Source organism: Rhinopithecus roxellana, chromosome 1 (assembly GCF_007565055.1).
Source record: "Rhinopithecus roxellana isolate Shanxi Qingling chromosome 1, ASM756505v1, whole genome shotgun sequence".
Taxonomy (NCBI): domain Eukaryota; kingdom Metazoa; phylum Chordata; class Mammalia; order Primates; family Cercopithecidae; genus Rhinopithecus; species Rhinopithecus roxellana.
Window position 1 is genome coordinate 145,230,851 of NC_044549.1, and position 24,584 is coordinate 145,255,434.

Consider the following 24,584-nt stretch of genomic DNA (forward strand, 5'->3'; position numbering starts at 1 on the left):
AATAGATTCATAAATGCTATGAAGGAGAAATTAATTTTGACTTATATATTCTGACAAGTCTTATAAGGGCTAGTTTACAAATGAGTGAAACATCAACACATGCTGTGGTTGCAAGAGAGGAAAAAGTAAAGATTTTAAGCAAAGACACTAAAGTTCAGAAACAGACTGAAAATGGCAGATCTGGTTGAAACACAGTTTTGCTTTGCAGGGGTTTTTATTGTAAGTTGTAATAGTAATACCGTGATAAAACTCTAAACCCATCATTTCTTCTTTCCCCTTTCTTCTGAAAATACTAAAGGTGATGACTACATATATTACTACAATTATATATTCTGTAATATAAACCTGCTTTCATACATACTTTAGGTTATATTTACAACTGCATACCTTAATATTTAAAAATTACTTTAATGGCCTATTGACTGTTGTTATGATTGAAACTGCCTGAACTCTGAAAATAATTTTATTTGATTATTAGAAACTTTAAGAAAGAATTAAACTTAGCAAGAAATTAAACTTATGAAAGAATGTGTAAACACATAGATTATTTATTAACTATTAACTGCTACCTGCTATATGTTCTCTTAGCATTTTGTACCTGCCCTTAATATATAATGTATGCAACTCCAATTGTAATTACTTCATTCACATTTTTGTTGCTCCCCCAAAATATAGTCACCTTTCTAACCACCATTCCACATGTTTCCTTTCTTTAGATTACTAGGTCCAAATGTAATGTCCATCATAGTTTTATCTCTTTAAAAGACATAAGATTGATGAATGTTTGATAATGTCTTGTTAAGCTAAGAAAGAATAATATTTTCTCTGAAAGCAGAAGTATTGCCATATTTCCTATAGAAATATAATCCACACATATATGACTCTGAACCAAATACATCTGTTTTATGAAATATTTTATTTGCAGCTTTTAAATATACAAAAATATTTCAAAATTATGTTTTATAGGGGTATATTATTGTAAACAAATATGCACACCTCCTTTGCATAAATGTCTACAGAAATATATGAGAGCATTCTGTTTTGTAGAAAAAGACATAATATCATTGACTACTGTTAAAAGAAGTATAATAAGATTAACACAATGGAAAATGTCAAGGAACCTAGTAAATTTAAAAGTATCACTAAGAGGCTGGGCTTGGTGGCTCACTTTATCTGACAATATAGGTTGTGATTTTTTCTTACTATTATGTTTAATATGTCTTGGTATGTATAATAGTTACACATACAGGTAGCACACACAGAAACACACATACTTTTTTAGACTAGATACACAGAATTTAGATAATCATGCTCCTTAATTAAGTATATCATCAATATCAGTTAATGTAAGTGCATCTCCTTTTCATCTCTCCTGAATTATTCATCTCCAGTCCCATTTTTTTCTCTTGCTAAATGCACATACCCTAATGTGAAATTTTGCTGCCTCATAACATTTTATAGATGTTTTTGTCTATACATGTTTATGCATTTTACTTAAAAAAATTTTCATAACTGTTATTACTCTTTAGATATTCTGTTTCTCACTTTTCTCACTGACCTCTATGTCAGAAAACCTATGTGGTTAATAAAACTTATGTATATTTACATTTATAAATGTAATATAATTTCTCAGGCTTTCCTAACTGAGCAAACAATTGGAGTAGAACATTATTTTTTCCTGACATTTTAAACTACTGCCCGTAACTTTAACTTCAGCTTCATTCATACATTCCTTTGGTCCCATATCACTTGTCATATTTTTCTTTCCTTTCCACTCTTTCTCTTCCCCAAATCCTTCATCCTTTTCTGTTTGTTTGGCGAACTCACCTCCAAACACTACTTCTTTATTTGAGGTTGATTTTATCATTAACGAACTAAAAAGTGAAGCAAATTAAGTTTTAAAATAACTTAAAATACACACACACACACACACACACACACACACACACACACACACACACACCAGTATACCGAATCAGAGTCCTAAAGAGAAAGCAGATAGATAATTGATCCAAGGACAAAATTTTGCCAAAATAACCCAGTGGTCTCCCTTGTTTTGCTCTGCACCACATGTTGCTACATCTTGAGACTGGATTCCCTTATAGCTGCAACAACAGTTTGGGCTATATTTCCCCACTGGTACATGTGAACAAGAAAGGCTGTTGTCCTCAGGCTGTGTATTCATAGTAAGAAATATTTTCATAGCAAGAAGCCCCCTTTCCAGGGAGGCTCTGTCAAATTTGTCCTCAGGTTTAATTAAATAAATTTTCTTAAGCTTTCCTTTCTGTAAGTCACTTACTGGTAAGAGAAAATAGGTTTTCCAGAATAGATTGTTAAGAACCTACCAATGAGTTGAGAATGTGAGGAAAGCAAGCATGTGGAACCATGAGTCAATTAAACCTCTTTCCTTTATAAATTACCCAGTTTTAGGTATATCTTTATTAGCAGTATGAGAACTGACTAATACAGTGACTTACTCTGCTCTCTCACTTTGATATTCTATCAGAGGACAGATGAGATCACTGACAAAGTCAACATACTGTTCTGTCATTTGAGCAGAGAAGGTGAAGAATGCCTGGACAGGCAAAGGGGAATATCCACCACAGCTTTAGGAAAAGGTAAAAATATGTGGGCTTTCCCTGTCATACATTCTTAAAAATCCATTGTACTTTTTATTATGGAATATAATTTATGCTCTGACTCCTATACAAAGTGTAATTCAACACTGCAGAACATACAACATTAAGGCAGCATGTGAATTATAAACTCAGAATCATTTTTTCTGCTTTCCTTGGGTGACATTCCATCCTTGAGGCAATGATAAATTAGATGAGGGAAGGGCTATAGAGCAGAAGGAAATTACCACAAGCATGAAACATATTAGTTAATACATTAAAGTAACATTTCCTACTTTGGTAATAATTACTTCAATTTATCTGATTATATTTCTATATAATATTTATATAATTATTTATATCTATAATATTTATAATAAATCCATATTTAGGGTTTATTAAAATTGGCGGGAATTTTAATTTAGTCTAATCTTTTCTTTAATTTGGCAAATACAGTAGACTATGATTCTGCTATAAAAAGGAATGAAGTTTTGATATATCTACAACGTTGATGAATCTTGAAAATATTATGCTAAGTAAAACAGCCAGACATAACAGGACAGCTATTGCATGCTTCTTCAAAACTGCCAAGCTCGTGAAAAACAAGGAAAAGCTGAGAAATTATCAGAGACCAGAGGAGACATAGAAATATAATGTAGTATGGTATCTTGGATGAAATGCTGAAGAGAAATAAGCCATTAATAGAAAAACTAATGAAATCCCAATAAAGTAGAGGTAATAATTTCTTAGTTTTAACAGTTGCGTTATGGTAATGTAAGATGTCAACATTAGAAGAAACTGGGTAAGAGGTATATGGAAACTCTGTACCATCTTTATATTATTTTTGTAAAACTCCAATTTTATATGTTTAAAATTTTATTAAAAACATTCTAAACAATAAAAGTATCCTAAAATAAAAAGTTTGATAATAACACATGGGAAAAGGTAAATCAAATACTTGACCCAAACTCGAAAAAAATGCTTAATAAACACAGAAACAATCATACCGAGGGACTCGTTTCATAATAACTAGCCTGTAAAGGTTCTCTATTTAAGTTTAGGGAAAGCTCATTCTACAGGTCCTGCAGTCAAGGACAGTTGCTGTTCATCTCCCCAGCTGAAAACAATAAAGTAATAATTTTTCTGAAGTCTTAACAGAGTACCAATGGAACTGGCTCTGCTACAGATATTACAATAAAGAGAGGCACCTACTTTACAGCTAATTTTATTTGAGTGCCTGTCTTTATTGTAATATTTGTAGTAGAAAAATTAAGCATTTTATGTACATTAACTCCTTTAATCATTTTAATTATCCAATATAGTAGACAGTTTATTATCCTGATAATAGACATTTTGCATATTTGTACTTTTTTTTGCTTTTACATGAAATTCTGCTTGCATATTATATTGAGATATTTTCTGTAGGTTATATGCCATGGAATGAAATTGCTAGGATTTAGAACATGTATATCTTTACATTAGTTGATAGATATTACCGAACGGTTTTTCGAGGTGTTGTACCAATTTTACCCAACTAGCGATGCGTAAAAGTTTCCATGGCTTCTCATGTTCATAATCAGTTTCTATTACTAAATGTTTTGTTTACTTATCAAGTGCAATGAAGGTAATATATTTTATTTCGCTTTTATTTTCATCTCATCAATGTATGATTAAATACGTTTTTATATGTTCGTAGCCATTTTCTGTTTTTTTCTTCTGTAAATTTCCTGTTTAGTTTTTATTATTTTACTGGGATATCTTTCTATGTCAGTGTTTATGAAATATTTTTAAATATGTTCCAATGTTAATATTTTCCATGCTTCGCAAGTATTTTCTCCAACTCGTTGGCTGTCATTTTTTGTTAAAGTTTTCCTGTTAATATACATATGGTTTCAAAGTAATATCAACTTTATCAATCTATCATCAGTCACCTATCTTACATTTTAGGCTTTTATATTTAAGATATGTTTTTAAAGTCTTAAGGTGCAAAATATATTATTTTAATAACATTTATCATATAGGTTGCTGTGATTAGTTTATATTACCATATTTTCTGTAGCCTGTGAGATCCTCAAGGGCAAAGGCCATGTATTATTCATTTATTTTACCTTAGGATGATTTATGTTTATATTTTTAATGTTTATGGATACATAGCAAGTATATATATTGATGGGTTACATGAGGTTTTTAATACAGGCATAACAGCCACATCAGAGTAAATAGGCGACCTATTACCTCAAAAATGTATCCCTTCTTTGTGCTAAAACAATCCAATTATAGTCTTTTACTTATTTTTAAATGTACACTAAATTATTTTTGACTGTAGTCACCTGCTCTGCTATCAAATAATAGATCTTATTCTATTTAATTATATTTTTATACTCATTAATCATCCACCCTTTCTTCACGGTAATAACCTTCCCAAAATCTGGTAGCCATTCATTAATGCTCTATTTTCATGACTTCAGTTGATTTAATTTTTAGCTCCCTCAAATAAGTGATGACATGCAAAGTTCATCTTTCTGTGCCTGGCATATTACTCTAAATATAATGACCTTCAGTTCAGACAATCCTTGTTGTTGCAAATGACAGGATCTCATTATTTTTTATGACTGAGTAGTACTCTGATAGGCCCTGGTGTGTGATGTTCCCCTCCCTGTGTCCATGTACTCTCATTGTTCAACAACAGGGACTCCTCCCTAACTCATTTTATGAAGCCAGCATCATCCTGACACCAAAACCTGGCAGAGACAGAACAAAAAAAGAAAATTTCAGCCCAGTATCTCTGATGAACATAGATGCAAAAATTCTCAGTAAAATACTGGCAAACCGAATCCAGCAGCACATCAAAAAGACTATCCACCACGATCAAATTGGCTTCATCCCTGGGATGCAAGCCTGGTTCAACATATGCAAATCAATAAACATAATCCCTCACATAAACAGAGCCAATGACAAAAACTACATGATTATTTCAATAAAAGGCCTTCGATAAAATTCAACACCCCTTTATACTAAAAACTCTCAATAAACTAGGTATTAATGAAATGTATCTCAAAATAATAAGAGCTATTTATGACAAACCCACAGCCAATATCATACTGAATAGGCAATAGCTGCAAACAGTCCTTTGAAAACCAGCACAAGACAAGGATGCCCTCTCTCACCACTCCTATTCAACATAGTAATGAGAGTTCTGGCCAAGTAATTCAGGTAAGAGAAAGAAATAAAGGGTATTCAAATAGGAAGAGAGGAAGTTAAATTGTCTCTGTTTGCAGATGACATGATTGCATATTTAGAAAACCCCATCATCTCAGCCCAAAATCTCCTTAAGCTGATAGGTAACTTCAGCAAAGTCTCAGGATACAAAATCATTGTGCAAAAATAGCAAGCATTCCTACACACCAATAATAGACAGCCAAATTGTGAGTGAATTCAAGATTGCCACGAAGAGAATAAAATACCTAGGAACACAACTTACAAGGGATGTGAGGGGCCTCTTTAAGGAAAGCTACAAACCAGTGCTCAAGGAAATAAGAGAAAACACAAAAGAATGAAAAAACATTCTATGGTCATGGATAGGAAGAATCAATGTTGTGAAAACGCCCGTACTACCCAAAGTAATTTATAGATTCAATGCTATCTCCACCAAGCTACCATTGACTTTCTTCACAGAATTAGAAAAAAAAAAAAAAAAAAAAAACACTAGTTTAAATTTTATATATAACCAAAAAAGAGCCTGTATAGCCAAGACAATACTAGGCAAAAGGAAAAAAGATGGAGGCATTACGTTATCTGACTTCAAGCTACAGTAAAGGCTACAGTAACCAAAACAGCATGCTACTGGTACCCAACAGATATCTAGGCCAATGGAACAGAACAGAGGCCTCAGAAATAATGCCAGACATCTACAGTCATGTTATCTTTGACAAACCTGACAAAAACAAGCGATGGGGAAATGATTCCCTATTTAATAAATGGTGTTGGGAAAACTGATTGGCTATATGTAGAAAACTGAAACGGGACCCCTACCTTACACCTTATACAAAAATTAACTCAAGATGGATTAAAGACTTAAAGATAATACCTAAAACCATAAAAACCCCAGAAGAAAACCTAGGCAATACCATTCAGGACATAGGCATGGGCAAAGATTTCATGACAAAAACACCAAAAGCAATGACAACAAAAGCCAAAATTGACAAATGGGATCTAATTATACTAAACAGCTTCTGCACAGCAAAAGAAACTATCATCAAAGTGAACAGGAAACTTACAGAATTGGAGAAAATTTTTGCAGTCTATCCATCTAACAAACGGCTAATATCCAGAATCTACAAAGAACTTAACAAAGTCATATTTACAAGAAAAAAAACAACCCCATCAAAAAGTGGGCAAAGGATACGAACAGATATTTTTCAAAAGAAGACATTTTTGCACCAACAAACAAGAAAAAAAGCTCATCACCACTGGTCACTAGAGAAATGCAAATCAAAACCACAGTGATATACCATCTCACACCAGTTAGAATGACGATTATTAAAAAGTCAGAAAACAAGAGATGCTGGGGAGGATGTGGAGAAATAGGAACACTTTACACTGTTGGTGGGAGTGTAAATTAGTTTGACCATTGTGGAAGACAGTATGGCAATTCCTTAAGGATCTAGAGCCAGAAATACCATTTGACCCAGCAATCCCATTACTGGGTATATATCCAAAGGATTATAAATCATTGTACTATAGAGACACATGCACATGTATGTTTATTGTGGCACTGTTTACAATAACAAAACTTGGAACCAACCCAAATGCCGATCAATGATAGACTGGATAAAGAAAATGTGACACACATACTCCATGGAACACTATGCACCCATAAAAAAGGATGAGTTCATGTCCTTTCCAGGAGCACGGATTAAGCTGGAAACCATGATTCTCAGCAAACTAACACAGGAACAGAAAACCAAACACCATATATTCTCATTCATAAATGGGAGATGATATCTTATTGTAGAATTTATTTGCATTTTTCTGATGATCAATAATGTTGAACATATTTTCATATAACTGTTCAGCATTTTCATGTCTTCTTTCAAGAAATGTCTATTCAGTCCTTTGCCATTTTTAAAAATTGGATTACTAGAATTGTTTCCTATAGAATTGTTTGATTTCCTTTTATATTAGAGTTATTTATCCATTGTCCAATGGATACTTTGCAAATATTTTCTCCCATTCTGTGGGTTTTCTCTTCACTTTATTGATTGTTTTCTTTGCTATGCAGAATATTTTTAAGTTGATATGATTCCTTTTGTCTATTTTTGCTTTGATTATCTGTATTTTGGTGATATTACTCAAAAATTATTGATCCAGTCTGATGTTCTGGAGAGTTTCTTCAACGTTTTATTTTAGTAATTTCATAGTTTCAGGTCTTAATATTTAGGGCCTTAATCCGTTTGTATTTAATTTTTGTATGGTAAGACATATGGGTCTTGTTATATCCTTCTGCTTAAGGATATCCAGTTTTCCCAGTACCATTTATTGAAGAAACTGGCCTTTCCACAAATATATGTCCTTGTCTCGTTTGTCAAAAAGTAGTTCAATATATATGTTTGGATTTATTTCTAGGTTTTCTATTCTGTTCCATTGCTCTATTTGTCTGATTTTATGCCCATACTATGCTGTTTGGGGTACTATAGCTCTGTTCTATAACTTGAAATCAGGTCATTTGAGTCCTCTAGTTTTGTTTTTTTGTTCAGAACACATTTGGCTTCTGCATGTTTTGTGGTTCCACATACATTTTAGGACTGTTTTTTCTATTTCTTTTAAGAATGGCACTGAAACTTTGAAAGGAGTTACAGAGAACCTGTAGATTACATTGAATTGTATGGAAAGTTTAAAAATATTGATTCTTCCAATTCATGAACATGGACTATGTTTCTAATTTTTGTGTTCTTTCCACTTCTTTCATTAATGTTTTATAGTTTTCATTGTGGAGTCTTTCACTTATTTAATTAACTTTATTCCTATGCATTTTATTTGTACCTACAGTAAATTGGATTATGTTCTTGATTTTTTTTTATTTTTCACTGATGTCATATAAAAATGCTACTGATTTTTGTAAGTTGATTTCCTGTCTACAACTTCATTGAATTTGTCTATCAGTTCTAATAGCTTTCTTTGTTTGAGTCTTTAGGTTTTTTAAAAAATATAAAATAATCTTCAAAGAAGGATAATTTTACATATTCCTTTCCTATTTGGATGTCCTTTGTTTCTTTCTCTTGTCTGATTGCTCTAGCTAGGACTTCCAGTTCTATGTTGCATGGAAGTGGTGAAGGTGGGCATTCTTACTGGTTTCAGGTCTTAAGAGAAAAGTCTTGCATTTTTCCCTATTCAGTATGATACTAGTTGTGTATCTGTCATATATGACTTTAATTGTGTCGACATATGTTCCTTCTATACCCAGTTTTTTGACTGTTTTTATGTGGAGGGATGTTGACTTGTATCAAATGCTTTTAAGCATCAATTTAAATGATTGTATGGTTTTTTTTGTTGTTGTTGTTTTTTATTTTTTTTTGTGTTTCATACCAATGATATGATGTATCACAATGATTGATTTGCATATGATGAATTATCCTTGCACCCCTGGGATTAATCCCACTTGATCATAATGAATGATCTCCTAAATGTTTTCTTGGGTTCACTTTACTAGTATTTTGATAATAATTTTGCATCTGTAGTAATCATGGATATTGGCCTGTAATTTTGCTTTCTTAACGTGTCTTCATCTGGTTTTTGCACTAAAGTACTACTTGCCTTGTAGTAGTAGTCTGGAAGTATTCACTTGTCTTCTATGTTTTGGAATAGTTTGAGTAGTATTGGTAGTATTTTTTATTTTTTATTTTTTTTTTTTAATGTTTGGGAAAATACAGCAGTGAGGCTATCATTATCTTGGTTTTCTTTTGTGGGGAAGTTTTATGACCTTAATCTCTTTACTCGTTATTGGTTTACTCAGGTTTTTCATGTATTCATGTCTCAATCTAAGTTGCATATGTCTGGGAATTTATCCATTTCTTCTCAGTTTTCCAATCTATTGGCATATAGATGCTCGTAGCAGCCACTAGTGATCATTTGCATTTCTATAGTATCTTTTTTAATGTCTCATTTTTAAACTTTGATTGTATTTATGGTAGTCTTCCCACTTTTTTTTTTAGATAGTCTGGCTAAAAGTTCTTCGCATGTCCTCATCTCTCCATGATTGATCATTGGTCCCTTATTTAGTTCACTTGGCCAGTGCATGTATTCCTGGTTGGTCTTGATGCTTCTGGATGTTTGTCAGTGTCTAGGCATTAAAGAATTAGGTGTTTATTGTAGGCTTTGCAGTCTAGGCTTTTTTGTACTCATCCTTCCTGAGAAAACTTTCCAGATCAAAGTAACTTGGGTGTAGTGATCTAAGTTTTGTCTACTGCAACCAAGATCAGTAATGGTGTGGCTGTTGCAGACAGACTTATAGAAGTAGTAGAAGTGCTGCCTTGGTGGTCTTGGATAAGATCCAGAAGAATTATCTGGATTATAAGGCATAGACTCTTATATTCTCCCCTTACTTTTTCCATTACAAAAGACATCTATGGCCGGGCGCGGTGGCTCAAGCCTGTAATCCCAGCACTTTGGGAGGCCGAGACGGGCGGATCACGAGGTCAGGAGATCGAGACCATCCTGGCTAACCCGGTGAAACCCCGTCTCTACTAAAAAAATACAAAAAACTAGCCGAGCGAGGTGGCGGGCGCCCGTAGTCCCAGCTACTGGGGAGGCTGAGGCAGGAGAATGGCGGGAACCCGGGAGGCGGAGCTTGCAGTGAGCTGAGATCCGGCCACTGCACTCCAGCCTGGGCCACAGAGCGAGACTCCGTCCGTCTCAAAAAAAAAAAAAAAAAAAAAAAAAACATCTATTTATATATGCTGAGCTGCCTGGAGCTGGAGGATGGGTGACAGAAGCACCCCTGTCATCACTGTGATTGTGCTGCATTAGACCTGAAGTCAGCATAACACTGGTTATTGCCCAAGGCCTGAAATAACCACTGCCTGGCTATCACCTATTTTTTCTAAAGGCCCTATGGTTCCACAATTAGCAGGTGGCAAACCAGCCAGGCTTGTGTCCTTCACTTCAGGGTGGCAATTTTGTCCAGATTCTGGGTAGGTCCAGAGATGGCATCTGGGATACAGCACCTAGAGTCAGAAACCTTAGGAATCTACCTGGTGCTCTATTCTACTATAGCTAGCTGCTACCTAAGACACAAAGACAGTCCTTCCCAATTTTCCCTCTCCTTTCCATAAGCAAAGGAGTGTCTCTCTGTGAAAACCACTTTCCCAGGCCTATGGAGAGTATTGCCTGGTTACCACCTACGTTGATTAAAGGTTCAAGGACTCTTAAGTCAGCTTGCAATGAATGTTGCTTTGCTTGGTACTATTCCTTCAGGGAAGTGGTCCCCTTTTTAGTCAAGGGCAGTCCCAAATATGCTGTCTAAAAGGTAAGGCCTGGTATCAAGGTCTAGGGTCCACTTGGTGCTCTATCCACTGTGGCCAAGCGGATACCTAAGCTGCAAGGCAATGTCCCCTTACTCTTCCATCTGCTTTTCTCAAACAGACGAAGTCTCTCCCCATAACCATGACAGTTGAGAATTTGCTAAGTTATATTTGAAATCAGAGTACCTTGGATTCTCACCCAAAGCCCAAGACAAGTGCTGCCTGAGTTTTACTCCTGAATTTTCTGGTCTCAAGGGCACTTTAGTCAACTGGCGTTGAGTTCTGCCAGAACTTGGCCTTTCTCTTCAAGGCAACAGGTTCCCTTCTTGTCCAGCGTGTGTCTAGAAATGCCATCTGGGATCTCGGTCCTGGAATGGGGCCTCAGGACTCTGCTTGGTGCACTGTTCAACTGTGGCTGAGCTGGTATCCAAGTTGCAAGACAAAGTCCTCTTTACTTTTCTCTTTCCTCTCCTCAAGCCAAGCACAAGGTTCTGTCCCAGAGCTGCAAGCTACATTGCCTTGGTTTGGCAGAGAAGTGGTGCAAAAACACCCTTCTCTGCCCCTGCTGGTCTCCCACTGGATCGTGTGCTTCCCAAATCCACTGGCTCTGTGCCCAGCCCAGCAACATAACTTGCCCAGGAATTGCAGTCCTTGTGGCCTAGAGTGCCTTTCATGTTTGTTTGATACCCCAGACCAATTTAGTCCGTGGTGGAGAGGCTTACCAGAACTCAGGTTCTGACTACTGGGATGGGCAATTCCCAGTGGCTAGGGCTGGTCTAAATACTCCTTCCATGGGACACTGGGACTGAGCAGTACTGAGTTCCAATACAATGTCCCACAGTAACTGAACTTTCCCTCGCTCAAGAGTGCATATTATCTTTCCATTTCAGGAGGCCACTGTTTGGGGCTAGGGGAGGAGTGGCATGAACAATTCAAGGCTTTATTTCCTATTCTCTTCAGTGCCTTTTTCAGTAATATGAAGTTAATACCAGGTACATTGATTGTTTACCTGGCTTTCAGTTCTTATGAAGGTGCTTTTTTTTTTTTTTTTTTTTTTGAGACAGAGTCTTGCTCAGTCGCCCAGGCTGGAGTGCAGTGGCGCTGTCTCGGCTCACTGCAAAGCTCTGCCTCCTGGGTTCTCGCCACTCTCCCGCCTCAGTCTCCCAAGTAGCTGGGACTGCATGTGCCTGCCACCACGCCCGGCTATTTTTATTTTTTATTTTTTTTAGTAGAGACGGGGTTTCACCGCGTTAGCCAGGATGGTCTTGAGCTCCTGACCTCGTGATCCGCCCTCCACAGCCTCCCAAAGTGCTGGGATTACAGGAGTGAGCCACCGCGCCCAGCCTCATGAAGGTGCTTTTGAATGTGGAGAGTTGTTCAGTTTGGTGTTCTTGAGGGACAATGATCAGAGGAGGTTTCTATTCAGCCATCTCTCTCCGTCTATCTATGCTGACATTTTATGATGCTCAATAAATTGTTCAAGACTAAGAGTCATAAACTTCTTAGAGATGGTAGTGCAGGCTTTTAGTTTGTTTCTTATGTGATAACCATTGCACAACATTCTTATGATTAGGTTACCAACAAAGACAGATAACCATGTGTCTCTGATTTTGGTATACTTGTATTAAAAAGTTAAATTGAAAGATATTCTAGAGAGGAGAATCATAGAATATTTACTAGGAATCGTGCACACCCATCTACATATGCTGAGCTGTATTAGGAGATATTCCTGGTGTTCTTAAACACATTTTAATGCCCTCAATCATGACATTTAATTTCATGTATTGCATCTTTACTTTTATGTTATTTTTCCACCTTTTTTATGGCTTTCTTCTCCATGTAGCCCATTTTTAACAATTCTAAGTAGTGGAATCCTGCTGTAGAAGAAACATTTTCCATTAAATCTATGATTATTTTTGTATTTTCGTGTTTATGGCTGGAAATTCATAAGGAATACTATTTTAAAAAGTGTAGGTGGATATGTTTACTTTGTTTTGTGGTCAATGTTGCTCAAAATAATTTGTATATTAGCTGATACTTATATAAATATTTTATAATAATGCTGTAGCTTAAATAAAATTTGTTCCAAATAATGTTAAGATTTATGTAAACAAATTATCCAGTATTTTTCTATGACAACTGTTTTTTATTTCCCTTTATTTCTTCTTCTAAAAAAAAAAAAGAAAGGGATACATGTGCAGAACGTGCAGGTTTATTACATAGGTATACGTGTGCCATGGTGGTTTGCTGAACCTATTGATCTGTTCTCTAAGTTCCCTCCCATAACTCCCCACCCCACAACAGGCCCTTGTGTGTGTTGTTTCCCTGTCTGTGTGCATGTGTTCTCAATGTTCAGCTCCCACATGTGGTGCTTGCTTTTCTGTTCCTGTGTTAGTTTGCTAAGGATAGTGGCTTCCAGCTTCATCCACGTCCCTGCAAAGGACATGATCTCATTCATTTTCAAGGCCACATAGTATTCCATGGTGTATATATGCCACATTTCCTTTATGCAGTCTACCATTGGTGGGCATTTTGGCTGGTTCCATGTCTTTGCTATTGTAAATAGTGCTGCAATAAACATATGTGTGCATGTGTCTTTATAAAAGAATGATTCATATACCTTTGGGTATATACCCAGTACAGTAATAGAATTGCTGTATCAAATAGTATTTCTGCTTCTAGATCCTTGAGGAATCACCATACTGTCTTCCACAATGGTTGAACTAAATTATACTTCCACCAACAGTGTAAAAGCATTCATATTTTCCCCAGCCTTATTGGCATCTATTTTTTCTGACTTTTTAATAATAGCCATTCTGACTGGCATGAGATGGTATCTCACTGTGGTTTTGATTGGCATTTCTTTGATGATCAGTGATGTTGAGCTTCTTTTCATCTTTGTTGGCCACAAAAATGTATTCTTTTGAGAAGTGTCTGTTCATATCCTTTGCCCACTTTTTGATGGGGTTGTTTATTTTTTCTTGTTGTATGTTTAAGTTCCTTGTAAATTCCAAATATTAGACCTTTGTCAGATGGGTAAATTGCAAAAATTTTCTCCCATTCTGTAGGTTGCCTGTTCACACTGATGATAGTTTCACTTGCTGTGAAAAAGGTCTTTAGTTTAATTAGATCTCATTTTTCAATTTTCACTTTTTTTGGAATTGCTTTTAGCATTTTTGTCATGAACTCTTTACCCCTGCCTATGTCGTGAATGGTATTGCCTAGTTTTTTTCCTAGGTTTTTTATAGTTTCAGGTTTTACAACTAAGTCTTTAATCTATCTTGAGTTAATTTTTGTGTGAGATGTAAGGAGGGGGTCCAGTTTCAGTTTTCTGCATATGGCTAGCCAGTTTTCCCAGCACAATTTACTGAATAGGCGATCCTTTCCCCATTGCTTCTTTTTGTCAGGTTTGTTAATGATCAGATGGTTGTAGATGTGTGGTGTTATTTCTGAGGTCTCTGTTCTGCTCTATTGGACCATATATCTGTTTTAGTACCAGTGCCATGTTATTTTGGTTACTGTAACTTTGTAGCGTAGTTTGAATTAAGGTAGCTTGATGCCTCCAGCTTTGTTCTTTTTGCTTAGGTTTGTCTTGGCTATTCAGAGTCTTCCTAGATTCCATGAAACTTAAAATAGATTTTCTAATTCTGTGAAAAATGTCAATGGAATTTGATGGAAATAGCATTGAATCTATAAATTACTTGGGACAGTGTGGCCATTTTCACGATATTGATTCTTCCTATCCATGAGGATGTAATGTTTTACCATTTGTTTGTGTTCTTTCTTATTTCCTTGAGCAGTGGTTTGTAGTTCTCCTTGAAGAGGCCCCTCACATCCCTTGTTAGCTGTATTCCTAGGTATTTTATTCTCATTGTAGCGATTGTGAATAGGAGTTCATTCATGATTTGCCTCTCTGCTTGTCTATTGTTGGTGTAAAGGAATGCATATGATTTTTGTGTATTGATTTTTTATCCTGACACTGTTGAAATTGCTTATTGGTTCAAGAAGTTCTTGGGCTGAGATGATGGAGTTTTCTAAATATAAAATCATATCTTCTGCAAACAGAGACAACTTGCCTTCCTATCTTTCTATTTGAATATTTCTTTCTTTCTTTTGACTGATTGTTCTTGTGAGAACTTCCAAAACCATGTTGAATAGGAGTGGTGAGAGAGGTCATCCTTGTCTTGTACCAGTTTTCAGAGGGAATGCTGCCAGATTTTGCCTATTCAATATGATAGTGGCTGTGGGTTTGTCATAAATAGCTATTATTTTGAGATATGTTCCATCAATACCTAGTTTATTGAGAGTTTTTAACATAAAGGGATATTAAAATTTATCAGATATGTTTTCTCCATTTCTTGAGATAATCATGTGGTTTTTGTCTTTGTTTTTTTTAATGTGACGGATTATGTTTATTGATTTGCAAGTGTTGAACCAGCCTTGCATCCCTGGGATGAAGCTGACTTGATCATGGTGGATAAGTTTTTTGATGTGGTGCTGGATTTGGTTTGCCAGTATGTTACTGAGAATGTGTGCATCAGTGTTCATCACAGATATTGGTCTAAAGTTTTTGTTGTTGTTGTTGTGTCTCTTCCTGGTTTTGGTATCAGGATGATGCTGGCTTCATAAAATGGGTTAGGGAAGAGTCTCTCCTTTTCAATTGTTTTAAATAGTTTCAGAAGGAATGCTACCACCTCCTCTTTGCATTTCTGGTAGAATTCACCTGTAAATTCATCTGGTCCTGGGCTTTTCATTGGTAAACTATTCATTACTGCATCAATTTCACAGCTTGTTATTGATTTATTCAAGGGTTTGACTTCTTCCTGGTTTAGTCTTGATAGGGTGCATGCATCCAGGAATTTATCCATTTCTTCTAGATTTTCTAGTTTATTTGCATAGAGGTATTTATAATATTCTCTGATGGTAGTTTGCATTTCTGTGGGATCTGTGGTGATATCTCCTTTTCCATTTTTTATTGTGTCATTTGATTTTTCTCTTTCTTCTTCTCTATTAGTCTAGCTAGTAATCTATCTATTTTGTTAAAATTTTTTTAAAAAAACTTCTGGATATGTTAATTTTTTGGAGTGTTTTTCATGTCTCTACCTCTTTCTATTCTTTTCTGATCTTACTTATTTCTTATCTGCTAACTTTTGGATTGGTTTGCACTTTCCACTCTAGCTCTTTTAATTGTCGTGTTAGTGTGTCAATTTGAGATTTTTTCCAGCTTTCTGATGTGGGCATTTAGTGCTATAAATTTCCCTCTTAACACTGCTTTATCTGTGTCCCAGAGATTCTGGTATGTTGTCTCCTTGTTCCTATTGGTTTCAAATAACTTCTTGATTTCTGCCTTAGTTTCATTATTTACCTATGATCATTCAGAATCAGGTTGTTCAATTTCCATGAAATTGTGTGGTTTTGAGTGAGTTTTGTAACCCTGAGTTCTAATTTGATTGCACTGTATTTTGGGAGGTTGTTTGTTATTATTTCAGTTCCTTTGCATTTGCTGAGGAGTGTTTTACTTCCAATTATGTGGTCAATTTTAGAGTAAGTGCCATGTAGTCCTGAGAAGAATGTATACTCTGTTGATTTGACATAGAGAGTTCTGTAGAAGCCTACCAAGTCCACTTAATCCAGAGCTGAGTTCAAGTACTGAATATCCTTGTTAATTTTCTATCTTGCTGATCTGTCTAATACTGACAGTGGGGTATTAAATTCTCTCACAACTATTGTGTAGTAGTCTAAGTCCCTCTGTAGATCTCTAATAACTTGTTTTGTGAATCTGAGTGCTCCTCTATTGGGTTTATATATGTTCAGAATAGTTAGCTCCTTTTGTTGAATTGTTACCATTACAGTTATATTATGCCCTTCTTTGTCTTTTTTGATCATTGTTGGTTTAAAGTCTGTTTTGCTAGAGACTACAATTGCAACCCCTCCTCATTTTTTGCTTACCATTTGCTTTTCCTCCATTTTTTTATTTTAGTCTGTGTGTGTATTTGCATGTAAGATGGGTCTCCTGAATGCAGCACACCAATGGATCTTGACTCTTTATCCAATTTGCCAGTCTGTGTCTTTTAATTGGGGCATTTAGCCCATTTACATTTAAGGTTAATATTATTATGTGTGAATTTAATTCTGTCATCATGATGTTATTTCGTCATTTTGCACCCTAGCTAATGCAGTTTTTTGTAATGTCATTGGTCTTTATATTTTGGTGTGTTATTGCAGTGGCTAGTACCGGTTTTCCTTTCCCTATTTAGTTATTCTTTCAGGAGCTCTTGCAGGGCAGGCCTGGTGGTCACAAAGTTCTTCAGCATTTACTTATCTGGAAAGGACTTTATTTCTCCTTCACTTGTGAAACTTGGTTTGCCTGGAAATGAAATTCTGAGTCCAAAATTCTTTTCTTTAAAAATATTGAATATTGTTCCCAATCTCTTCTGACTTATAATTTCTGCTGAGAGGTCCACTGTTAGTCTTACAGGCTTCCCTTTATAGGTCACCTGGCCTTTTCCTCTGTCTGCCCTTAACAGTCTTTCCTTCATTTCAACCTTGGAGAATCTGATGATTATGTGTCTTGGGGTTGATCTTCTCATGGAATATCTTAATGATGTTCTCTGTATTTCCTGAATTTGCGTGTTGACCTGTCTTGCTAGGTTCGGGAAGTTTTCCTGGATAATATTCTGACCTGTGTTTTCCAACTTGTTTCTGTTGTCCCTGTCTCCTTTTGGTATTCCAATCAATCACAGGTTTGGTCCTTTTAATGAAGTCTCATGTTTCCTGGAGGCTTTGTTCATTCCTTTTTATTCTTTTTTCTCTATTCTTGTCTGCAAGTCTTATTTCAGTAAGGTGGTCTTCAAACTCTGATGTGCTTTCTTCCACTTGGTTGATTTGGCTATTGATGCTTGCATATGCTTCATGAAGTTCTTGTGCTGTGGTTTTCCGCTCCATCCAGTCATTTAGGTTTCTCTCTTCATTGGTTACTCTAGTTAGGAATTACTCTAACATTTTATAAAGGCTCTTAGCTTCTTTGCATTGGGTTGATGTGTGCTCCTTTAGCTCAGCAGAGTTTTCTATTACCCATCTTCTGAAGCCTACTTTTGTCAAGTTGTGCATCTGATCCTCTGTCCAGTTCTGCATCCTTGCTGGACAGACATTGTAATCATTTGGAGGAGAAGAGGCACTCTGGTCTTTTGGGTTTTCAGCAATATTTTGGGTGATTCTTTGTCATCTTCGTGGGTTTGTCTGGTTTTGGTCTTTGAGGCTGCTGACTCTTGGATGGGGCTTTTGTGGGGGCCTTTATTGTTGTTGTTGTGTTGTTGTTGGTGCTGTTGTTGTTACTTTCTGCTTGTTTGTTTTTCTTTCAATAATCAGATTCCTCTTCTGTAGGGCTGCTACAGTTTTCTGGGGGTTCACTTCAAGTCCTATTCTCTGATTTGCTCTTGTGCCTGAAGGTGTCACTCAAGGATGCTGCAGAGCAGCAAAAATGAGTTCCTCCTTCTTCTTATGAGACCTCTGACCTCAAGGGTCACCAACTCGATGCCAGTAGGATCACTCCTGTATAGGGCATCTGACAATCCCTATTGGAGGGTCTCACCCAGTTGGGTGGCACAGGGAGCATGATTCATTTAATGAAGCACTTTGTGCCTTGCTGGAGAAGGTGTGATTCACTGCGAGGAAACCCACTCATCTGGGCTGCCCAGATTCCTCAGAACTACCAGGAGGAGAGGCTAAGTCTGCTGGTTCACAGAGACTATGGTCACCCCTCCCCCTAGGGGCTCAGACCCAGAGAGATCTGAATTCTGTCCCTGAACCTCTGGAGCTATTGGAGATCCTGCAGGAGGAAGCCCTAAGTACTGAGGAAGGTTGGGTCAAGGTTAGACCTGAAGAGGCACTCTGGCTGCAGACTGCCACAGTGGGTGTGTTGGGCTGCGAGAACAAGTCTTGGGACCAAGCCATCCAGCCTCCCTGACTCCAGCAGGGGAAAAGCACAGCCTGGAACTATACAAAATGGGTATTGCGCTTCCCCCTACCTGGGGAGCATACAAAATTGTACTGCCCTTCCCCCTACCCCTTAGCATGTTAGGCTGTTGGGAGTCCCGGTGTTGGCTGCAGCTCTTCCTACAAGGAGCTCAAATGGCTTAGACAGCAGGCATCTGCAGCAGGTGCTGGTTGCTCCTCCCCCCAGGAGTTTGGTAGGCTTAAGCAGATTCCAGCTGAAAGGCTGTAAGAATCTGCATGTTCCGGGCTTGGGACTCTAGGCCCTGGTGGCATGGTTTCATGAGTGGGATCTTCCCATCCGTGGGTTGCACAGTTTCCCCAGTAGGGTAGCACACTCACTCACCACCTCCCTTGGCTGAAGGGTAGGGGTTCTCCTTCCCCATGTTGTTCTCAGGTGGGTCACACGCCACTGCTCTTCCTTCTCTCTGTGGGTCATGCCAGCTTTCACGTCAGTTTTGATGAGAGAACCTGGATACCTTGGTTGCTGGTGAAAGATTCACATGCTTATTATGGTTTTTTGTGGAAGGAAACCTCCGAGTGCCGCTGCTTCTAGTCAGACATCTTCTATGACAACTGTTATACGTAACATTTACTGGGCTTCTGGAATGTACTGGCGAATTGAAATAATGTAATTATATAAAACGTGTGGTAGAGATATTCAGAGTGTGGAATTTAAAATGTAAAGATACTCAAGTTGTGATATATGAGGCAGCCAAAGTTTGATATATTAAGTATTGTGACCTGTTTTTACTTAGGAAATATTTGTAACATCCTATGCTCACTTCTCTCCCATATAGCAGCACTCCCCAGAAGAAAAAGAGTAAGATGGTTGGCCTTAACAGTTTGTAAGCTAAGGTCTAGGCATATATAAGAAAAAAATATTGAATCAATAAGTTGTGACAGACTTCGTTTTCTTTACCTTTGAATAATAGCTCAAATTAGTTTGACTGAGAGAAAGGAAAATATAATATAACAAGATCAATAGAGAACTCACAATTGTACATATATCTGAATAAAGGGCTAGTGAATTGCAGGGCCCTCTGGAGTGAGGTTAAAGGGCCCGCAACTCCACATTAAGGAGGTCAGATTAATATCATTAAAAATGACAAGTCATTGGAAAATATTAAATATGGTAGCAGCAGTTTTAAATTTGCATTTTATAATAATGAATATTACTGAAGCATGAAAAATAGAGGAGGACTTGGTTAGACTAGGGATAGTTAGAAGTCTTTCATAAAATCATCAGGAGAAATGGAAGCTTAATAATAAAAAATAAGGAAAGAAAAAAATAAAATGCAGAGTGATTTTTCCAGATTACTTGAGAGGGCTTCATAAAAATAATAATAACTAATATTTATACCATAGTTTCAATATACCAATCAATGTGCTAAGCAATGGAGGACAGTACATGTTTAACAACCAGCTCTCCGGGGACACACAGTGTATGCGGAGTAGAATACCTGCTTTATAGTTTGTCAAATTTTGTAGTGGAAATACACTCAGTGTGGTCAATTTAAACCTACTAATGAATTTCCACTCAATGAAAGTTGAGCCGCGATGTGAACAACGGTATTTCACAAGGTGGTATGAGGTGGCTCTAGTATACCACTAGAAGCCTTTTTAGGAGTGTTACTTTCATATCATCAAAAATGTGACTTTCTAAGCTAGGGTTTCTTAACCTTGATGCTAGGCCTTTTTGGCAGCTTATTAGTGGATGATTGACAAAAATTGTATATATTTAAGGTATACAACTTTGTGTTTTGATATATGTGTAGAGAAGATAACGATCACCACACCTAAGCCAATTAACATATCCATCAGCTCATATCATTGTTTTGTTATTGTTCAAAGTGCTCAATCTCCTCTAATCTCAGAAACTAACTGGGCTTTTTTTAATGCTTGAATGAGACATCATTTATGCTTTGAACCAGATAATTATGTGTGGGGCTCTTATATAAGTGGTAGAATGTTTAACAGCAGAATCTCTAACCTCTACCCATTATTTGGCAGTAGCATCCCCTATCTCAAACCCCCAACCATTATGATAAACAAAATATCTCCAGTCATGGCCAAATATTTTCTGGGGAACAAGATTAATCCCATTTGATGGCCACTACTTAAAGATATACCCTATAATTTCCCCCTTTTCTCTTTTTTCTCTTCTTCCTCTTCATTTTATTCATCTTTTATTTTTATTTTTCATTTTTGCAAATAAAGAAACCAAAGTTTGGGAAAGCTACACAGTTACTAATTTGATATATAAACACAGATAGTCTACCTCCAGAGTAAGTAGATAAAGAGGTATGTATATGAATATAGATTAGATAGCAATATACATATATAGACATTGTCATATTATTATCGCAAAGAATATTATTATTGTGTAGAAATTGAAGTTTTGAAAAGCTACACAGTTACTAATTTGATATGTAAACACAGATAGACTACTTCCAGAGTAAGTAGATAGATACAAGGGATATATATATATATATATGAATATGGATTAAACATCAACATAGATTTACAAACATTAATTTTCCATATTATTATTATTGAGTGACAACTTGTCATGAATCAAATGACTCTTATCTTGATGCTCATTTTGCATAGACAGTGACTTTTACTCCTTCTCTACAAATTTGAAGAATTCTATATGTAGAATTTAACCAGCAGGACCTGGCTAAAATTACATCACTAATGTTGTAAGAAAATTACAGTTGCATTATTTAAAAAAATCTGTTACTACAAAAAGGTTACTCATCTAAAAGTTAATACTGTTAGCTTATCAGAAGAACAGAAATAAGTAGAAGGAGAAAGGTAATAGAAGAAAAGAGATTAAAAAAACATTTGGGAAACGTTTATTTCAATATTATAATTTTTCAAAATTTTCAAATACATTCGATGTATATTTAGAAGTTAGCAAAAACATCATCATAATTCTTAAGAAACATGAGCTTGAGCATGGGAATCAACTCACCAAATTATTCTACAACATGAGCCATAAGGTTTGTCTGCCAAAAAACAGGTAAAAGTCTAAAAGAATTTTACTAGAAATAACTTTGTTTTATATGCTCCTTTTTATTAAATAAATCTATTGTACATTGGTTGATAAGCATGATTAAACATAATGTTCTCTGATTTCCACAATGAAGTTAGAGAGATGGTTGACTGAAAACAAAAATACCGAGTTCATCTGTAAACCATATTGTAAGGAGAACAATGAGGAACTTAAACAAATTTATAAGCAGAAAAGAAACTATCGCATTAAAAAGTGGGCAAAGGATATGAACATTCTCTTTTTTTCCAAAGGAGACATACACATGGCCTGCAAACAAATTAAAAATGCTCAAAATCACTAATCATTAGAGAAATCAAATCAAAACCACAATGAAATACCATCTCATACGAGTCAGATGGCTTTTATTAAAAAGTCATAAAATAACAGTTGCTGGTAAAGTTGCAGGGACAAGGGAATGCTCATACACTGCTGGTGAATGTAAATTAGTTCAGTCACTGTGGAAGGCAGTTTGGCAATTTTTCAGATAACTCAAAGCAGAATTACCATTCGACCCAGCAGTGCCCGTATGGAGTATATACGCAGATGAATATAAATCATTCTACCATAAAGGCACATGGACCTGTATGTTGATCACAGCATTATCCACAATAGCAAAGACATTGAGTCAACCTAAATACCCATGTATGGTAGACCAGATAAAGAAAATGTGATGCATATACACTATGGAATGCTATGCTTTCATAAAAGAAGTATATTGTGTTCTTTGCAGTAATGTGGATGGAGCTGGAGACCATTATTCTAAGTGAATGAACACAGGAACAGAAAAACAAATATCACAGGTTCTTAGTTATAAGTGGGAGCTAAACACTGGTTACAGATGGACACACAAAAAGGGAACAGCACACACTGGGGCTAATTGAGGGTGCAAGAAGGGAGGAAGGTAAAAGTCGAAAAACTGCCTGTGAGGTACTATGCGTATTACCTAGGTGATGAAATAATCTGTATGCTAAACCCCTACAACACACCGTTTACTTATATCATAAAACTGCACATGTTTCCCTGAACCAAAAATAAAAGTTAAAAATGAGTAAATCAAATTTTAATGCTTGATTGTGCGTACTACAAAAGTATTCTTCAAAGTGGTTAGTGTGCGCTGCGTTAGTAATGTGTATGAGTACTTATTTTATTGTGGCCTAATTTGTTGCTTGACATTCCTAGGATTGTTTGTAAACTGCAAGTCAGTAATTCTCTTTCTCCCCCTCTCATTTTAAGGTTTGATATAAAGTATTTTCACTACCTCCCCCATTATGTATTTTCACTACCTCCCCCATTCCTTCCCAATATAAAATATGCACTTATTAATAACTATGTCTCTATAACTTCGAACTAATTAAATGAAGTATAAATTACAAATGCCAAGCACTCATCAAGACAGTTGTGGATTAGAACAAAGGACCAAAACTGTACAAACAAGGGAAACAATATAGATTTCCCCCCTTTAGAACCAAAATGAGCAGGACGCTTTAAATTAAAGAAAGAAAGGAAAAGACAGGAAGTAAGGAAAGAAGGAAGAAAGAAATAAAGGAACAAAGGTGAGACAAAGCCAGCAAGCAGGGACATTTGGAATCAAATCAGTGTTGAAACTGGTTCACCCTGGGGCTAGGAAACTGGAGAGGGACGATAATTGACTGTGGCTACAAAAGAACAGCAAAATCCTTTTGATGGAAGAATTCTCTGTCTTAACTGTGGTACTGATCTCATAAATCTATACATGTAGTAAAATTACACAGAAATTCCATAAACACACTCAGATGTGCATGTAAAATGTGAAATCTCAAGAAGTCTATTAGGACTCACTTAAGGTCAATTTCCTGATTGTGGTACTACAGTCTAGTTACCTAAGATGTTGTCATTCTGGGGACCTAGGAGAAGAGTATACCAGATTTGGGGTCTCTGTGTACTATTTTTTACTGCATGTGAAACTATAAGTATTTCAAAGCAGAGAAGTTTAAAAAAAAATGGGCCCCAATTGTTTTATAAAACATAGTGCCCGTCGCAGTGGCTCAAGCCTGTAATCCTAGCACTTTGGGAGGCTGAGACGGGCGGATCACAAGGTCAGGAGATCGAGACCATCCTGGCTAACATGGTGAAACCCCATCTCTACTAAAAAATACAAAAAACTAGCCGGGCGAGGTGGCGGGTGCCTGTAGTCCCAGCTACTCGGGAGGCTGAGTCAGGAGAATGGCGTGAATCCGGGAGGCGGAGTTTGCAGTGAGCTGAGATTGCCACTGCACTCCAGCCTGGGCAACAGAGCGAGACTCCGTCTCAAAAAAAAAAAAAAAAAAAAAAAAAATAGAAAGGGGTTTGAAGTCTATTTTTCTAAGCTCTATCAATGGGGTCCCTGATTTCAAGTCTCCATGGGTAAATATTAGTAAA